General features: G+C 38.3%; 1 protein-coding gene across 1 annotated transcript in view; it reads right to left on the bottom strand.

Moving 5' to 3' along the window:
- ENPP1 (ectonucleotide pyrophosphatase/phosphodiesterase 1) overlaps nt 1–16,341 on the bottom strand; it is a 68,250-nt gene that overhangs the window by 35,662 nt on the left and 16,247 nt on the right. The gene's annotated exons all lie outside the window — the stretch shown is intronic.

Raw genomic sequence — 16,341 nt, 5'->3', positions numbered from 1 at the left:
GCTCTAACATTTTGCAACTTTCTCATTCTCCACTATTCTGGACTTTGACATTTGACTTTAACTAGATCATTTGGTGAATATGGTGTAAGCGATTACACCATATAACTCCCAAGAACAATGACAGAAGTTTATTTGTGAGTTAGAAAAAAAAAAAAGCAGAATAATCTACAAAATAGTCCTCAATATTTTTCAGTGGAATGGAGTTCCCTTGGCAGCTCTCTGGAATGTCACATTTCAGGACAATTCAATAAAATATTCATTGAGCACCAACTATGTGTAAAGACTATATTATGCATTGAAGGAAAGAATAAGAGACCCCCCAGGGAGCTTCTACTCTTTGGGAAAAGGCAAAAGCAACAGCACAAATGGTTCATATTTGGTAGACTCTAGTTGCAGAGTACTATAGCTGTTTAAAGAAGAAAGGCTGGGGTGGCCGGTGAGAAAGAAATCAGAAAAGACTTCATAGAGGAAGCCTCTGGGCTGGACTCTGAAGAGGGGAAATGATGGCATGATATTGCCAGGCAGAGCTGATGGAAGGGAAGAGAGGGCAGAGCAGAGAAAAGCCAGTATAAGGAAAGGCTTGCAGGAAGGAAGGCATATGGGAGGTGGCAGATGAATGATGAGCAGCCTACTTTGGCTGGAACCCAGAATATGAAAAAGGGGAATGGACACAGTATGGAAGGGTGGCGTGGCATTTCCCCAAAGCCATGAAGAGATACTAAAGACAGGAGGGATGGGTGAATGGCACAGGGTGGGTGGTGGGTAGAGGCTTTTTTATGTTTTCTGAACTCATTCCCTCCAATAAAACATACTGAGTATTGACTGTATGCTGATCTGCAGTTTAGGTACTGGGTACTCAGTAATAAAAGAGACATGACCTCTGTCCTCAGCATGCCTACTGTCAAGGGACTGCAGAACTAAAGAGGAAGTGAATGGCAAATAAACTGAGGAAGCAGGTCTAACTCATTTCAAAAGAAAACGAAGGCAAAGGAAAAAAGAGTGAAAGTACAGTGGGTCTAAAATACAACAGGGTCTAGGTCAGGTTCTTTTTTTAGGAAATCAAAAACCTAAATGTATATATTTCCATTAAAATAAAGAGCCATCAGAAGAAGAGCTTGAACAAATAAGTAAAGAATGGCAAATAGAACAATGTCGTAAGAGTACTAATGGATTCTCCTAAGCCTTTAATGGTGGTGTAAACTAACACAAACTTATGGAAGAGTAATTCTGAAGGATCTATCAAAATCAATAAAAACTCTCTTACTGTCAATTATAAATATATAGGGAAATGAAAAAATAGTAAAACTAATCTGTATTTAGTATCCTGTAATTTAAACCATGCAAAATTAAGGTTTTATTTCTTTGTAATAAACCTATCAAGAATAGTTTGAACAGTGCTTTATCCACTTCTCACAAGACACAGTGAGAATCTTTTATATGCCTTGGCAAATTGTCACATTCCTTTCTAAGTTTAGATAAGTTTCCAACGTTTTAACCTTTGTACTTTTAATATCATGAAATATCTCCAAAAATTCCATTAATATGAATCTTTGTATCACTGTCACTTCCTCTGGGACATCTTCATCCTTTCCATCACAACCATGCTTCTCATGTCAATAAATTCGCTGTCACTAATTTCCTTTGGCTGCATATGTAGAGTCTGTTGAACAGCGGCAGTGTTAGCCTACCCACAGTCAGCTATCTCTTCCGTAACCCCATCTACATTTGATCTGAATTTCATTTCCAGCATTATCACTTTTTTTTTTTTTTTTTGCGGTGTGTGGGCCTCTCTGTTGTGGCCTCTCCCGTTGCGGAGCACAGGCTCCGCGATGGCTCACGGGCCCAGCCACTCCGCGGCATGTGGGATCTTCCCGGACCGGGGCACAAACCCGTGTCCCCTGCATCGACAGGCAGACTCTCAACCACTGCGCCACCAGGGAAGCCCATCACTTTTCTTTTTTTAACTGCACTTTATCGGCCAATTCCCTCCCTCAATTATTCATTTCTATAAAATGTGATGTAGGTCTACCACTGGCAGATAAAAAAGCAACACAAGTACTTGTTTTTCTGTCTGTGCTGAACTGACCAACAGATGCATAGTAACCAATCACTGACACACTTTAAAAGAAGTGACACTGGTCACTGACCATGATATGCATCTGCTATTTGCATAGTGTTTTGTGGACTGAAAAAGCTAGTAGCAAAGATTGTACTTTGCAATTACTCATGGTCAATAAATCTTAGTTACTGAAATTTGAACCATGTTGTTGGGAGGCTGGTGTCATTTAATTAAACCGTGGGAACTGAAATTGTACATGTCAGAGAACCATGCAAAGCTAGCACTGCCTGTACTCTCACAAGTGGGCAGTAATATAGTATATAACATAATAATATATATATCCAAGGATGTTTAATTCAGAACTGTTTGTATTTGAAAAAAAATAAAACAAAACAGAAACAACCTAAGCTCATTATAAGAAACTGCTTTAAACAGTCAGGTTAATCATACAATAAAATACTCTCAGGGGATTAGCCTCAGAGATAGGTGGGTGAGAAGAAGGCTTAAAGATACAAAAACCAAAAAAAAGCTGAGGGGTAGCCATAGGAAGTTGGAAGCAGCCCTTCAATCCTTCTCTGTAAGTAAGAAGCATCTATGGGGAGTGAAGAAGCCAAGGTGGGGCTCTGAAGTGATGAAGGGGGCTTAGGAGACCCCACGTGAAGGATGGCAGCAAATCAGTAGGGACAACAGAGATGGAGTCAATAATGGAAGCGTGAACAGACCCTCCAACTCTGGGGGCCCAGCTTAACTGAGATCATGAATTGTTTGTAATAAGACCCAGAGGCCTGGAATTCCAGGAGTGGGAGTGGGGGAGTGGGGTAAAAAGATAACATGGCATGGGGAGATAGGAAGGGAGGGGAAACAGAAAAGGGAACGAGAGAGTCAAGGTGTGACTGCAACAGCTGAACAGGGAGGGTTAGGACCATGTGAACATGGGTATTTGGATGCAGAACCGTGAGAAGTGAAGGATCGAGTGAATGAAGGAGTGGGAATGAGGGAGGGAGTGAGGAAGGAAGAAGAACAGAAGTTATGGACTCTGAAGAGAATTTCAGAGTCTGAGTTCTCAGAAGTGGGACGGTTTGGAGTGGAGGTGAACCCAAAAGTAGAAACCTGAAATTGGCATAAGGTACTTGCTGGAAGTAAGAAGACGAAAAAGTTCTACTACTTTTACTAGTCATCGGAGTTAACCTTTTGACAATGAATGAAAATCATGATAAGAGAAGCTATTTATATTCTCAAATTTATTGACTTACAATACATATTCCCTCACTGCTGAAGAAATTCAGTCGTGAAGATGTATTACCAATAACCTTACTGTTCTAACTAAATATAAAACAAAACTTGTGAACAGTTCTGCTACAAATAAGTCTCATCTTGAAAAAACTATGAAAAGATTTAGTGGTAAGCAAGCATTTAAATTGCAACCATGAGTTTAAAGCATACATGATATATGAAAATCTTTGCCCTCTTGTTAAGCTACAGAAGAGGCATGCTGATTTTTTTAATCACCTCTTTGTTACTAAAAGATATTATTTAGATTTACCTTTTAGATAATGCATAGCATGAAACTGAAACTAAAGTATGACCATAGAAACAATCATTTCACCTCTGTAAAAGATGAAATTTAAACTACCTACTACTTTGTTACACAACACCCAATCAGAATAGTTTTTAGTAGGAAATTTCTCTCCAACGATTATCAGAGCTGTGAAATCTAATTCAATTTGAATTTTCTTCTCAAAGTAGTTTAATCCAACTATGTCAAAATCCACCATCCTTTCATACCTCTATAACAATTTAGGTAGTTTTCAAGTTTTGATATTTTCTTAGAAGCTATAGACAAAATATTTTATCTTAGAAAACATGAAGCTTGGAGACATACAAGCAAAAGTAAAGTTGTTGGAATGTTTTGCCTCTATGTTAGAACAATATTTATTTGGAGTATCCTGCTTGTTTAGTTAGAGTCCCTGAATCATTTCTTGGACATTTAGTGAACCAAAACAGATATAAAGAAATCACTCAATTTTTTTTCTCACAAATTCCCTCAAACACAGTGGCATCAACATAATGAGTATTATTCTTTCTTTATCAAGTATTCAGACAAATGTGTCTACTGGCCTTTGCTAAAGGCCAGAGATGCAAATGAAAGCAATTCCTCCCCTGACAGAGAAAGCATGTGGACATTAAAATGAATGATTACAATGGAACTGGAAAGGAGCTACAGTTGAAATATGTAAAAAATGTTAACATGCTACCAGCATAGTGGAGAGAAGAAAAGGAGAGAATGGTTACAAAAGCCTTCACAAAGAGAAAGGGGGGGAAAAAGGAGTTTCCCCTTCAATCAATAAACAAATGTTTGAGTGCCTGCAATATGCACTGGACTTCCATTCTGTGGAGAAGCACAAAATTAAAACAAAAAGAATTTGTGGTGAAATCCCTAATCTGAGTTGATAATCTACTCAGGGCAACAACTCTAGAATTTGTTGATGATAAAGACATGAGACAGTGAGAAGTAACCTAAGAATTAAACTACATAGTGACAATGTGTCACCCATGCACCCATGCATAGGTACAGAAACTATTTTTTAACTGTACAGGCTAGCTGTGTTTTATCAACAAGATGCCACAAAGGCCCGCGGCAAAACCAGACTGAACCAGCTAGATCCAAGATGGTAGACAAAGCAGGCTAATGGTCACTATTTTCCTTGACTTGATTTATCTCTGTGTTTCCATATCAACCCCTGAGAGCTGAAGGACACTTGCCCTGATTTATCTCTGTGTTTGTTTCAAAAGTACCTGGTGTTGGTGTTTTCAGCTCTACTGGGAGAGATACATGCTTTGAGTGATACACAGTGGTCAACCGCTCAGAACCTGGCCCTGACTTGACCACAGGACCACACCTGTGCAGATGAAACCTGGAGGAGTCCAAGAGAAGAGTTACCTTTGCTTCATCCCTATGCTCTTTGCCCAGTGGGGGGATTTGTACTCTGCTTGCACAACTGGTGCCGTGTGCAAAGGAGTGTGGAAGACTGCGCATGCCCGGGCTGCCCCTGGAAATCTCCACCCCTTTCCTAGTGTCCTGATGACCTGTCTGCCTCCTGACCCTTAAGATTCCCTCACTTCCCTCCCTTAGAGGAGATGGTACCTTTAGAGCATGAGCTCCCCTTCTCCATTCTCTGGCCATTGAATAAAAGCCTGTCTTGCTTGCACCAAACTCAGTTTCGTTATCGGCAGCGTGAACCTGAGCGCGGGAAAGAACTCCCTGATCCAGCCAGGGGGCCTCAGTTCAGCTAGCGCCCCAAGAGAGGGGCCTGGTGTCTAATTCAGTAACAAATCTATGCAATGGTGCTTTGTGCAAAGCCAGGGAAGTATAGAAAATAACACCAGTCTGGGAAAGAGAGAATAACGGTGATTACAGTAGTAGCCATCACTTCTACAGAACAATAGCAACTATCCCTTCTGTAGTACTTGCTATGTGCTAGGCACTTTTCTAAGAGTTTTCTATCAAACCATTTAATCCTCACAATAACACTGTGACACAGATTATTGTATTTACCCAGTTTAAGGAAACTTAGCCGCAGAGAGGTTAGCAACTTGCCAAGGATCACAGAGTTGATAAGTGACATGGGCAAGATTAGGACTTAAGCAGTCAGATTGTAAAGGGAGTGGGGCAGGAGGTGGGGACACGGGAGTGGCTGAAAGGTGGCTGTGGCCTTCGGGGCAGTCAGTGTGGAGCTGCTGCAGATTTAAACATGAAAGTGACATGACTGGATTTATAAATTCTAGAAAGATCCTTTGGTGACACTGTGAAAGGCTGTGCCATAAGCCACTCACCTGCCTGTCTTCTCTCAGGAGATGCTCTGTCCTCCTCTGGGTCTTTCCAATTACTGCAGCCCTGACCATGCTCTGGGAGATTTGTTTATCTGTCTGTCTTTGACTGGACTGTGAGCTCCAGGGAGGCGTGGATTTATTGACTCATCTCTGTATTTTCTAGGTCTAGCAGAGTGCCTAGCGCATAGACATTCAAAATAACTGTTGGCCTGAAAAATCAGTAAACTGATTTAATTAAACAATTTGGGGGAAAACTATAAATCTCCCCCTTTTCTTCATCTGAGTTGACAAAGTCAATCAGTTTGTTAAGTGCCTTTATATAAAGGGTGCCTATAATAAATATAGGGGAAAAGCATTTTTTTAGGAAATGGACAACTGCTGGATTTGGTATTCAAATGTGACAGATGCCTCTCCAATTTGAAGATGAATCAGCTGACCACATTGCCTATCAGTCAGTCCTCTGACCTTTTACTCAAGCAGCATGCTTTCTGGAAACGACTCTGTGGGAACTCGGACCTATGCGTTGCTGGAGTCTTCGGGGGATTTCCTTTCCTAGAGGATAAGGATTAGATCCTAATGCAACGAGCCCAGTGCCAAGAAACTCCCACCGGCGGCTCAGAGGGATGTCACGCTCAAAGATAATGTCTTGTTTTTGAAGAACTTTGAAGTGTTACAAAGTTCAGTGTAGAAGTTAGAACAACTGCTTGAGTGTATTGAGAAGTTTTTTAAAGACAAGGTTCTAACTTTTGCTTGGCCTCTTATATACTCAGTATCGTTTTAGTTACATTTGACTTAACTGAAGATTCTCCCAAATGGCAGTGAAATTTTATGTGAAGCAATTTATATAACTGGTCAAATGAAAAGGGGGAAGGAGATACTACGCCCTGGACAAGCACATCACTTAGAGGCAAACCTCACACTCAACCTCTCAGTGAAACCTGAACACGCTGAAGAAGTTGACATCTACCTGGCAGAAAGGGGTTCTGTTTCAAAATGGCGAGGGTTCAAATCCCACCTCTGTTCATTCCTTTTTTTCAGCATTCAACAAATATTTCCTGAGAGGCTACCACGTGTTAAGAAGAGTCTCGTGGGCTTCCCTGGTGGCGCAGTGGTTGGGAGTCTGCCTGCCGATGCAGGGGACGCGGGTTCGTGCCCCGGTCCGGGAAGATCCCACATGCCGCGGAGCGGCTGGGCCCGTGAGCCATGGCCGCTGGGCCTGCGCATCTGGAGCCTGTGCTCCGCGACGGGAGAGGCCACAGCAGTGAGAGGCCCACGTACCGCAAAAAAAAAAAAGAAGAGTCTCGTGCTGGGTATACACCAGGAAATGGAAACATTTCAGTGCTTTCATGGAGCTTACCTTCTTGTGACTTATAGACAACCACCAACTATGTGACTTAGAAATGTTTCATATCCTTGCTAAACATTATTTTTTATCTATGAAGTGGTGATAATACACACCTCAAAAAATTGGCACAAGCCTTGGACATAATTTACAGAAAGTACCCAGATTGGTGACTGGGGCACTGAGGTACTCCATAAATGACAGTTCCTACTAGGAATATCCAACTCACTTAGAGCACTGAGACATTACAGATTCTTCCACAGGAACAATATAACCTTATCAATGTTTAATCAAACTTCAGGGCATTCTTTCTTATTTGCTGTTAAAAGAAATGCCATAAACTAGTATACTAATATTTCCCTTTTTCTTGGGGGGGGGTGGTTAATTCTGCAGTAATCTGTTTAACAGTGGTTGAAGACCATCCACTGGTAAAGAAAATATGTCAAAAAGGTGTAATAGAGAAGAAAAGCAAATTATTATTTTGCAGGGAATGGCTGTACTGGTAACTTTAGTTGTACCTATACAGCAGCTCTCCAACCCATGCCACTGAAAAAGGGATCCATGTAAACACCTATTTGTGTATTAGAGATTACTCCAGATTCATATCTGCACACTTAACAAAGATTAGTTGTGGACTGATCCAAGCACCGTGCATATAAAAATCTCTAGAAAAAGTCTGAAACAAACACCTTAGTGTTTGTATATATATACTTCTCAAAAACTACACTTCCTACACTTCATCCTAAGGCAAAAAAATTATGTACAAATATTTAGATACAAATATATACATGCAGTACTATTTATAACAAAAAATAGACATATGTACAATGTCTAATAATAGGAAAATGGCTAAGGAAAATATGGACTGTGTATATGAGTATTATACAGCCATTAACAGTTATGATTTAGAAGAATATTTAATGACCTGGGGAAAGACACCATTGAGTATGAACTGCAAACTATAGAACAGAGTGCTAATTTTATGTTATACATAATACATAGTTTACAAATAGTCTTATCTCTGGCTGATGGGCTCACAGTGATTCTTGGTACTTACCTTTATTTTCCAGTTTCCACAATGAACCCATATACTTTTAGAATCAGTATGCTGGAGAACCCAGGGGGCTAGCATGGATACTAGTGACCCAGAGTAAAGTTTACCTCATTCTGGCATTTTAGTGATCTTCAGCATAACAGGAAGTCCTCCCTGCCCACTTACTCTAAGCAAACTCTAATCAACAAATTCTGCCTCCATTTAACCTACCTAATCCCTCATTCTTAAATATCAATGAATCACCATGATTCACCAGTCATTTGAGGTAAGCCTACAATATGAGATCAACAAAAAGAAAAGGTCTAAGATCAACACAAAGGAAAAACAGGAAGGAGAAGAGAGAAAAACATTTAAAACAAACCCATCTAAATAGTATTCTCAATAGGATTCAAGAAGTTACATACAAATCTTGAAATCAAAAGGCTCATACTGGGGGCTTCCCTGGTGGCGCAGTGGTTGAGAGTCCGCCTGCCGATGCAGGGGACACGGGTTCGTGCCCCGGTCCGGGAAGATCCCACATGCCGCGGAGCGGCTGGGCCCGTGAGCCATGGCCGCTGAGCCTGCGCGTCCGGAGCCTGTGCTCCGCAACGGGAGAGGCCACAACAGTGAGAGGCCCGCATACCACAAAAAAAAAAAAAAAAAAAAAAAAAAAAAAAAAAAGGCTCATACTACTAATATCAAGTAAGCAGAATAATAAATCAAAGGCTCATACATACCCACATCACTGTAAAATACCAGAACGCTAACAGCAAAAAGATCTTCAAGTGAAAGGCTATGCCAACTTCACTTCACGATAAGCAGTAAAGAAGTATAAGATCAGAGTTAGTTTTTCCTTGAAGGATAGAACTAACTGTGGAAGCTCACTGGGCCTAGAAAGGTCTGCGCAAGAAGTTTATTAACTTCTGGTTCAATCTCTTCATTGATTATAGAATTACTTAGATTCTCTAATTTTTCTTGACTCAGTTTTTCTTGGAATTTTTCACTTCATCTGCAGTTTCAACTACATTGGTATAAAGTGATTTACAATAATCACTTATTTCTTCAGTGTCTGTAGCACTGAATTTGTGTTCCTTTTTTTCATTCCTGATGTAATTTGTGCCTTCTCTCTTTTGGGGGGTAATCAGGCTCACCATGGGGGATCATACCTTTTCAAAGAATCTGCTTTTTACTTTGTCAGTCTCTTTTTTATTTTACTGATTTCTGGTCTTATCTTTATTTTTTTCTTTCCTTCCATATCCCAGGTCTAATTTTCTGGGTTTTCTTTTATTAAGTTGTTGATATGGACGCTTAGGTTTTAGCTTTTTTAGACTTTATTCTCTTTTAATATTACTTTTATTCTAACTTTTCAACCCCTAAGACGTTGTTTTATAAGTACATTTAGGTTTACCCAAATATTTACAAGTTTATGCATTTTAACGCATTTTTTCCTTTACACTTTTCATCTGGAAACATCTGGAATCAGTTTCCTTCTGCATAAAGAAATCTTTAAAAATTTTCCTCACAGCAGATTCTGTCCGTGTTTGTTAGTATATACATGTCTTTATTTTATTCTCGTTCTTGAACGGTATTTCTGCAGGGGATACAATTCCAGTCTGACAATTGTTTTCTTTCGGGACAGTGAAGATCTCATTATACTATGAGAATTCAGCTGTCAGTCCGTCACACTTGAAGAAAATTTGTCATTTTTCTCCTATACCTCCAATGATTTTTATTTTTACCTTTGTATTCTGCAATGTTATTGTGTTGTTTTTTGACATATATTTCTTTTATTTATTCTGCTTACGATTCAATGAGCTACTTGAACCTAAGGACTGATGTCTTTCGTCAGTTCTAGAAAATTGTCATCTCTTCAAATACTGTCCAAAATAAAAGGAAAAAGGGATAATACTATCAGTAATCAGGAAACCTAGACAGTTTTTTAAAGAACCAAATAAAATTTTTAGAAATAAAATGAAAAATAAAATGAACAAAATTAATTAAGGGATTAGGCTTCACATCAGAAGAGATGTAGTGGAAGACAGAATTTGTGAGCTGAAAAATAGATCGGAAGACATTATCTAGCATGTATCACAAAGAAAGGTCACAAGAAATTATCCTTCTAATTCAATTCACTATTATTTCTTCCATATTTTCTTTAAAAAGGACAAGAATTTTATAATCTGTGTCTGATAACGCTACCATCTGAAGCCACTGTTTGCTTCTGCTGTGTGATACTTCTGCTGGTTTTTGCTCATGTTGCCATTTTCCTTTGTGTGCTTAGTTGTATTTAACTGTGTTCTGTTCATTGATGTTAAAAGTTTTCAGGATTCTTTGAAGCTGAGGATGATGGCGTTTTCCTCCAAAAAGGATTTATGTTTTGCTTCTGCCAAAAACATTGGGGAAATTTCAAGTTTGAGACCACCTTCACAACTTGAGGTAGGTAAAGTGAGATCAGCTTGTATATATCTTTATATATGGAGGATACGCCATAAATTACACAATACCTATGTCCTCCACAGGATGTTCCAACTTCATACAACATATTACATATATAAGATAATTCACTTATAATATAATACATAGCTTATAAGGTATATAAGCATGCACAATTTCTTCATAAAATGAAATTATAACTTCAAAACCATATCTCAATTTCTGATTTCTGACAGTTTCCAAAAACATATCTTTTATATCTCTGTCTCTCTGGCCCATGCTCAACCTCTTCAATTTCAATTTAAGAAATATTAGTCCCTGCCAGTACTATTCCAGGAACTATCTCATATGACAACTGTATTAAGCTGAATGTCCTTTACCCTCACAATTACATCAGCATTGGCAATTAAGAAAATAATGATAATATTTATTCTCTTATTGACAGGTCTCAATTAGGAGTCACAGAAATCATTATCACAATACCAACTTATGACTAGCATAGTGAAGATTACAATGACAGAGGGAAGAAGAGGTGCTAAAATAAAAGTGTAATGGGGGAGTCATTTTATGAAGTTTCAAGCAATAACTAGCAATTTCTTAAACTATAATACACACACACACACACACACAAAGAATGACAACAAAACCCCAAAAATATCCAGGGTCTTGGTGATCAAGGCCATTTATCAAACCACTGCTTATAAGAGTAACTAGAAGGACCAGTCACGAGGCTAATGACAACATAACAGAGAGGAACACCACAGTGGGTTCCTTTGACTCTGGACAGATCCATACATGTGGGGTAGAACGTATCACTACCTGCGCAAGCCCAGCTGCTAAAGCACTTCTAGGACCTCTGTATGAGTTATAAGCAAGCTAAGATCACAAGCCATAGCACTCCCCCTCAGAGAGACTCTTACTTCTATGGATAGAAGGAACCTCTGCTCTGAGGATACTATATTTTCCACAAACATAAAAGGGAAAATATTACCTTTAAAATGAGAGATGCTAAGACAGAAGTCCACAAAAACAAGCTTCAAAGACGTATCACAGAAATTTTGGTTGACTTTCTAAGAATTCATCATCGACACAATTTTTTAAAATAATGATTAACAGAATTGCTGGATGTATACCATCATTTCCAACAGTACTTCTTCCAATTTAGGTCAGAAATATTGCCATGAAATCTGGCACATTTCTTAAGATACAAACTACTTCTCATATTTAGTGAATGGGGAAATCAGTAGCAGGCTGAGTTTAATAGACTTTACCAAAGTGAATTCTAGTCATGAGTAAAAAGAAATATATTCACATTGAGAAACTACACACCCTTCCTTGGTATTCTTTTTTCTCATATCCTTTTAAAAAAGAACAGAGGAGAAATAAACTTAGAAGGCAGTAGAGCAGTTTTATGAGGTACAAAATATCATTAAATTAGTATTTAAATATTTAATGTAATATTTATATTATTATTTTTTTAATACTGGCTCTTAAAGGCTCCCCCCATCTGTCACTCAGTGGCTCTGAGCTTTTAACCCTTTCCTAAGTGAGAAAGAAAGATAATGGCAGACATATTTTTTTACCATTCAGATATGACACTACGTACATGAAATACAGAGAAGATAATGCCCTCAATCAAATATAAATCTGTTAGGAGTCGCTGATAGTAGAAAGCGCAGTTCAAAACAATTATCTTGAATAAGCATAGTGCTGTACACACTTGGTTGAACCAGTCTCCCGGGCAGATAAAACTATGAGGGTCTTGTCTAAACTCTAATAGTCCAGAGAAGGGTTTTGGCACTTTTAATATTCAAGCAAATAGTCATTTCATCATTTCCCTAATTTTCAATGAATTATCCTGGTAAAATAAGCATTTGAAGAAAAGTCTCAAAGAAAGCTCAAATTAGTGGCCCATGGGAGCTAGTAATGATAATTGGAAAATATTTTTTTAGGAGAACAGGCTAAAATGGAATATCAAATTAGAACTCTAGCTTAAGAAAACAGAAACAATGTTAGAACTTTACCATAAACTGTAAGGAAATTATTTAAATTCTATCCATTTTTGGTTAAAAATATAAGTCTGGCAAAATTGTAGCCCTAATCTCAAAGAGACCAATAACTCTCATGCCTTTATATCCAAATTAAGATGTGAGTTACTTCTGGAGCCTTGTGATATTGAGAAAAGCACGTTATCTATAGCCCCTTTATTGGGGCCTCTTTATTGGGTTGGACTGGGTATTTTCTCTTCTCCCTAATAAATCTAAAACATCTATGAATCTACTTCCCCCTGACATTTGATCTTACCTTTATTTGGATCACCCCTAACCCCACATCCTGTACCCTCCTCTCTTAAGGAATATTACCCCAAATATATACATGTATTAAGATTTCTTGTTGAACACAGGCCATTGGAATAAACTATTAGGCCTGTCATGAGAAGTACCTGAAACACTAGCCTGCAAGCCTTACTTTCCCAGGTGAAGCAGAAAGGGGGTCAGAAACTCACCTGAGCCATATCCTCCGTATCAGAATTTTTCCTGGGGACCCTGCAAGGCCTCCAGAGAACTGCTTTATCTAGGCCAGTAATTCTCCTTTCCTATAGTGTTCATTTTTCCCCCCAGTTTTATTAAGAAATAATTAACATATATCACTGTATAAGTTTCAGGCGCACAGTATGATGGTTTGATTTAAATATATAGTGAAATGATTACCACAACAGGCTCAGCTAACATTCATCATCTCATACAGATACAATAAAAAGAAAAACATGATCATTTATTTTTGTTTCCAAAAGTACCAAACATTTTCAAAGGAAAAAACATCCAGTACTTATAACTTCTGCTTGAGTGAGCAAATCACTTCTCCCAGATCGCAGTGACTGCTTTCACAGACATTTCCCTCTGAAGACTTTCCTTCACAGACTTTTCCCTCTGTTTCCCTCTGAAGTTAAAGGTCAAAGGATAAAAGTCCATTTGGTAGTTTAACGTAATGGTCTCAGCAGAGATTCAGCTTTGATGGCGAGCTTCCTTCCATGATTCCCACACCCTCACTGAATCTTGAGATGCAAGCAACTAATCAACAAGATCAGTAACAGCAAACACCTCAACACAAAGCAGGATCCTGTTAAAAAGCTGGTGGGTAACTCCTGAGATATAGCCTCCTGCCCCTAGAATTTCTATTTACATCCACCAATGGGTAATGCCCACAAGGGATCACAGAATTATTAAATATCAACACTGTTCTTAGTCTGATGGCTTATTTGACCGTCTTCTGTCTTCAACAGGACTGTTAGTATTGAAAAATACATTTTTGTGGCCTCTCTTTAATCTTCAGAATTACCTTAGCTTTTTAAGAAAAGCAATCTATTGAGAAAAGAGATCTTGAGGGAAGTATGTAGTAAACTGGATTTCTATCTCTTGCCTTACAACAAAATAACATCTGAAATAAATATTTAAAGGTTTAACATGAAATCACTAGAAGAAAATATAGGCAAATATTTTTATATTTTTAGGGTGATAAATACCTTTACAAGCATGGCACAAAATCCAAAAATTATAATGGAAAAGCTGATATATTTGATTTCATAAAAATTAGGAATTTCTGTAAAAATTCCAAAAAAAAAAAAAAAGAATCCCTACCACAAGAAAAATCAGGGTGGGAGAAACTAAGGTAAAACTTTCCGACATACGACAAAAAGTTAATTTCCATGATAGGTTATGAGTGTATAAAAGTTAAGTAGAAAAAGATAACTCACAATTTTAAAATACCAAAAGTAATAAACCAGATATTTCAGGAAATAAAACAGCTAATAAAAATATGTCATACGCCTTCACTAAAAATCAAAGAAGTATAAATCAAAGAGTCCCTTTTTTTACCCAATGAAATCGACAAATGTTAAAAAGGTTGATAATTACAAGTGCTGGCAAGGATATAAGGAGAGACAGGCACTTTCACACTGTCTTCATAGAAGCATAAGTGTCTTTCTCAAAGGTCATTTAGATGAATCTATCTAAATTCAAAATGTACATATCCTCCACTCTTGCAATTCCAAATCTCTTAACTTACCTGATAGAAAGGTTCACATAAGCAGATGAGGATATGCACAGAGATATTTATTTATTGCAGCATTATTTGTAATACCAAAGGCATGCAAATAACCTAAATTTCTGTTAATAAACAACTGAGTTGATATAATGCATTATGGTAAACCCAAACAATATAAAATACTATCCAATTACTTTAAAATTATGTAAATCCATCACTGAAATACTTACTCTTAAAGCCTTCAGCCCCCTTGCTGGCAGTCTACTCTGAGGCCATCATGTTGTGAGTAAGCCCAGACTATCCCAGGCACAGAGACCAGTGGGGAAGTCCTGAAACTACATGAAGTGGGAGAGAGATGCCTGGCCAGCATCTAGATGCTCCATTCCCTGTTGCAACTCCAGCCACCATCTGACTGCAACTGCATGACAGACCCTGAGCCACACCTGCCCAGCCAAGCCTTTCCTGAATCCCTGACCCATCAAAAACCACTAGGGGCTTTTGAGTCTACAGAGCTGATGACCAGATGCTGAACAGAGATGAATTTATCAAGCTGGTAGTACTAACCAACATGGCTTCCTGACCACATGAGAGAACATGCTTGCTTTTCTTTCTCCCAGACTTTATGCCTAAACCATTTCCACAGCAAAATGGTAAATGAAGGAATCTAATAGCTGATTCTACTGAAAGTGCACAGCTGGCCAGCTTCATTGAGAGGTAACCACCTGGTTCTTCATCACTTCACAGAGAAGGGAAATGTCTGGAAACTATTCCACAGAGCGATAAAGGGATGTGAGTGGTGTGATGTGTACTTTTCTCCCTTTGGTAAATGCACAGAGAGTTTAGGCATATATGTTTACATAAGTCCACTTCTAATTTTCAGGTGGAAAAGTGGACTTTTGGTTACACTCACTAGTTTTATAGCAGCAAGAATGTTAGTAAACATTTAGGGGGAAAAAAATAGGACAAGAGGAGCCTAAAAATCCTATCCCAGAAAATAAGGGGAGGCACACATACACTCACATACAGACACACACACACGCCCACACAATGATGGGGTATGTCAAAAGGTATAAACTCCCAGTTATATAATAAATAAGTGATAAAGTGCTGGAGGTGTAATATACAGTATCGTGACTATAATTACTAATACTGTAGTGTATATTTGAAAGTTGCTAAGAGAGTAGAACTTAAAATTTCTCATCACAAGACAAAAAACTGTAACCATGTGTGATGACGTTTTAGACTTTCAGATTCATCTTCTAGCACCAGAAAGTAAGGGAGTACTAAACACATATACACAATGATGGGGGTATGTCAAAGGGACACAGGAGCCAACTCCCAATGGCCAAAGCTGGAATAATTTTGAGCAAAAATATGAACAACATATTATTAGGTTATAATCCAAAGTGTAAAATAAATATCAATGAGTTAATAGTGATATAAATAAATGATTGAATAAATTAATAAGAGTAGACAAATCTCCAGTACAGAAGAATTCCAAGCAATCTATGTAGATACCCCACTCTCGAGGTGAAACAGAACTCTCTCCTCTTTAAGTGTGGGCTGAACACAGTGACTTCCTGCCAAAGAGTACAGAAT

The sequence above is a fragment of the Delphinapterus leucas genome, chromosome 12 (assembly GCF_059928025.1).
Source record: "Delphinapterus leucas isolate spDelLeu-1000000601 "Yukka" chromosome 12, BTC_Dleu_Yukka2, whole genome shotgun sequence".
NCBI classification, from domain to species: Eukaryota; Metazoa; Chordata; class Mammalia; order Artiodactyla; family Monodontidae; genus Delphinapterus; species Delphinapterus leucas.
This window is presented reverse-complemented; position numbering and strand designations above follow the sequence as displayed.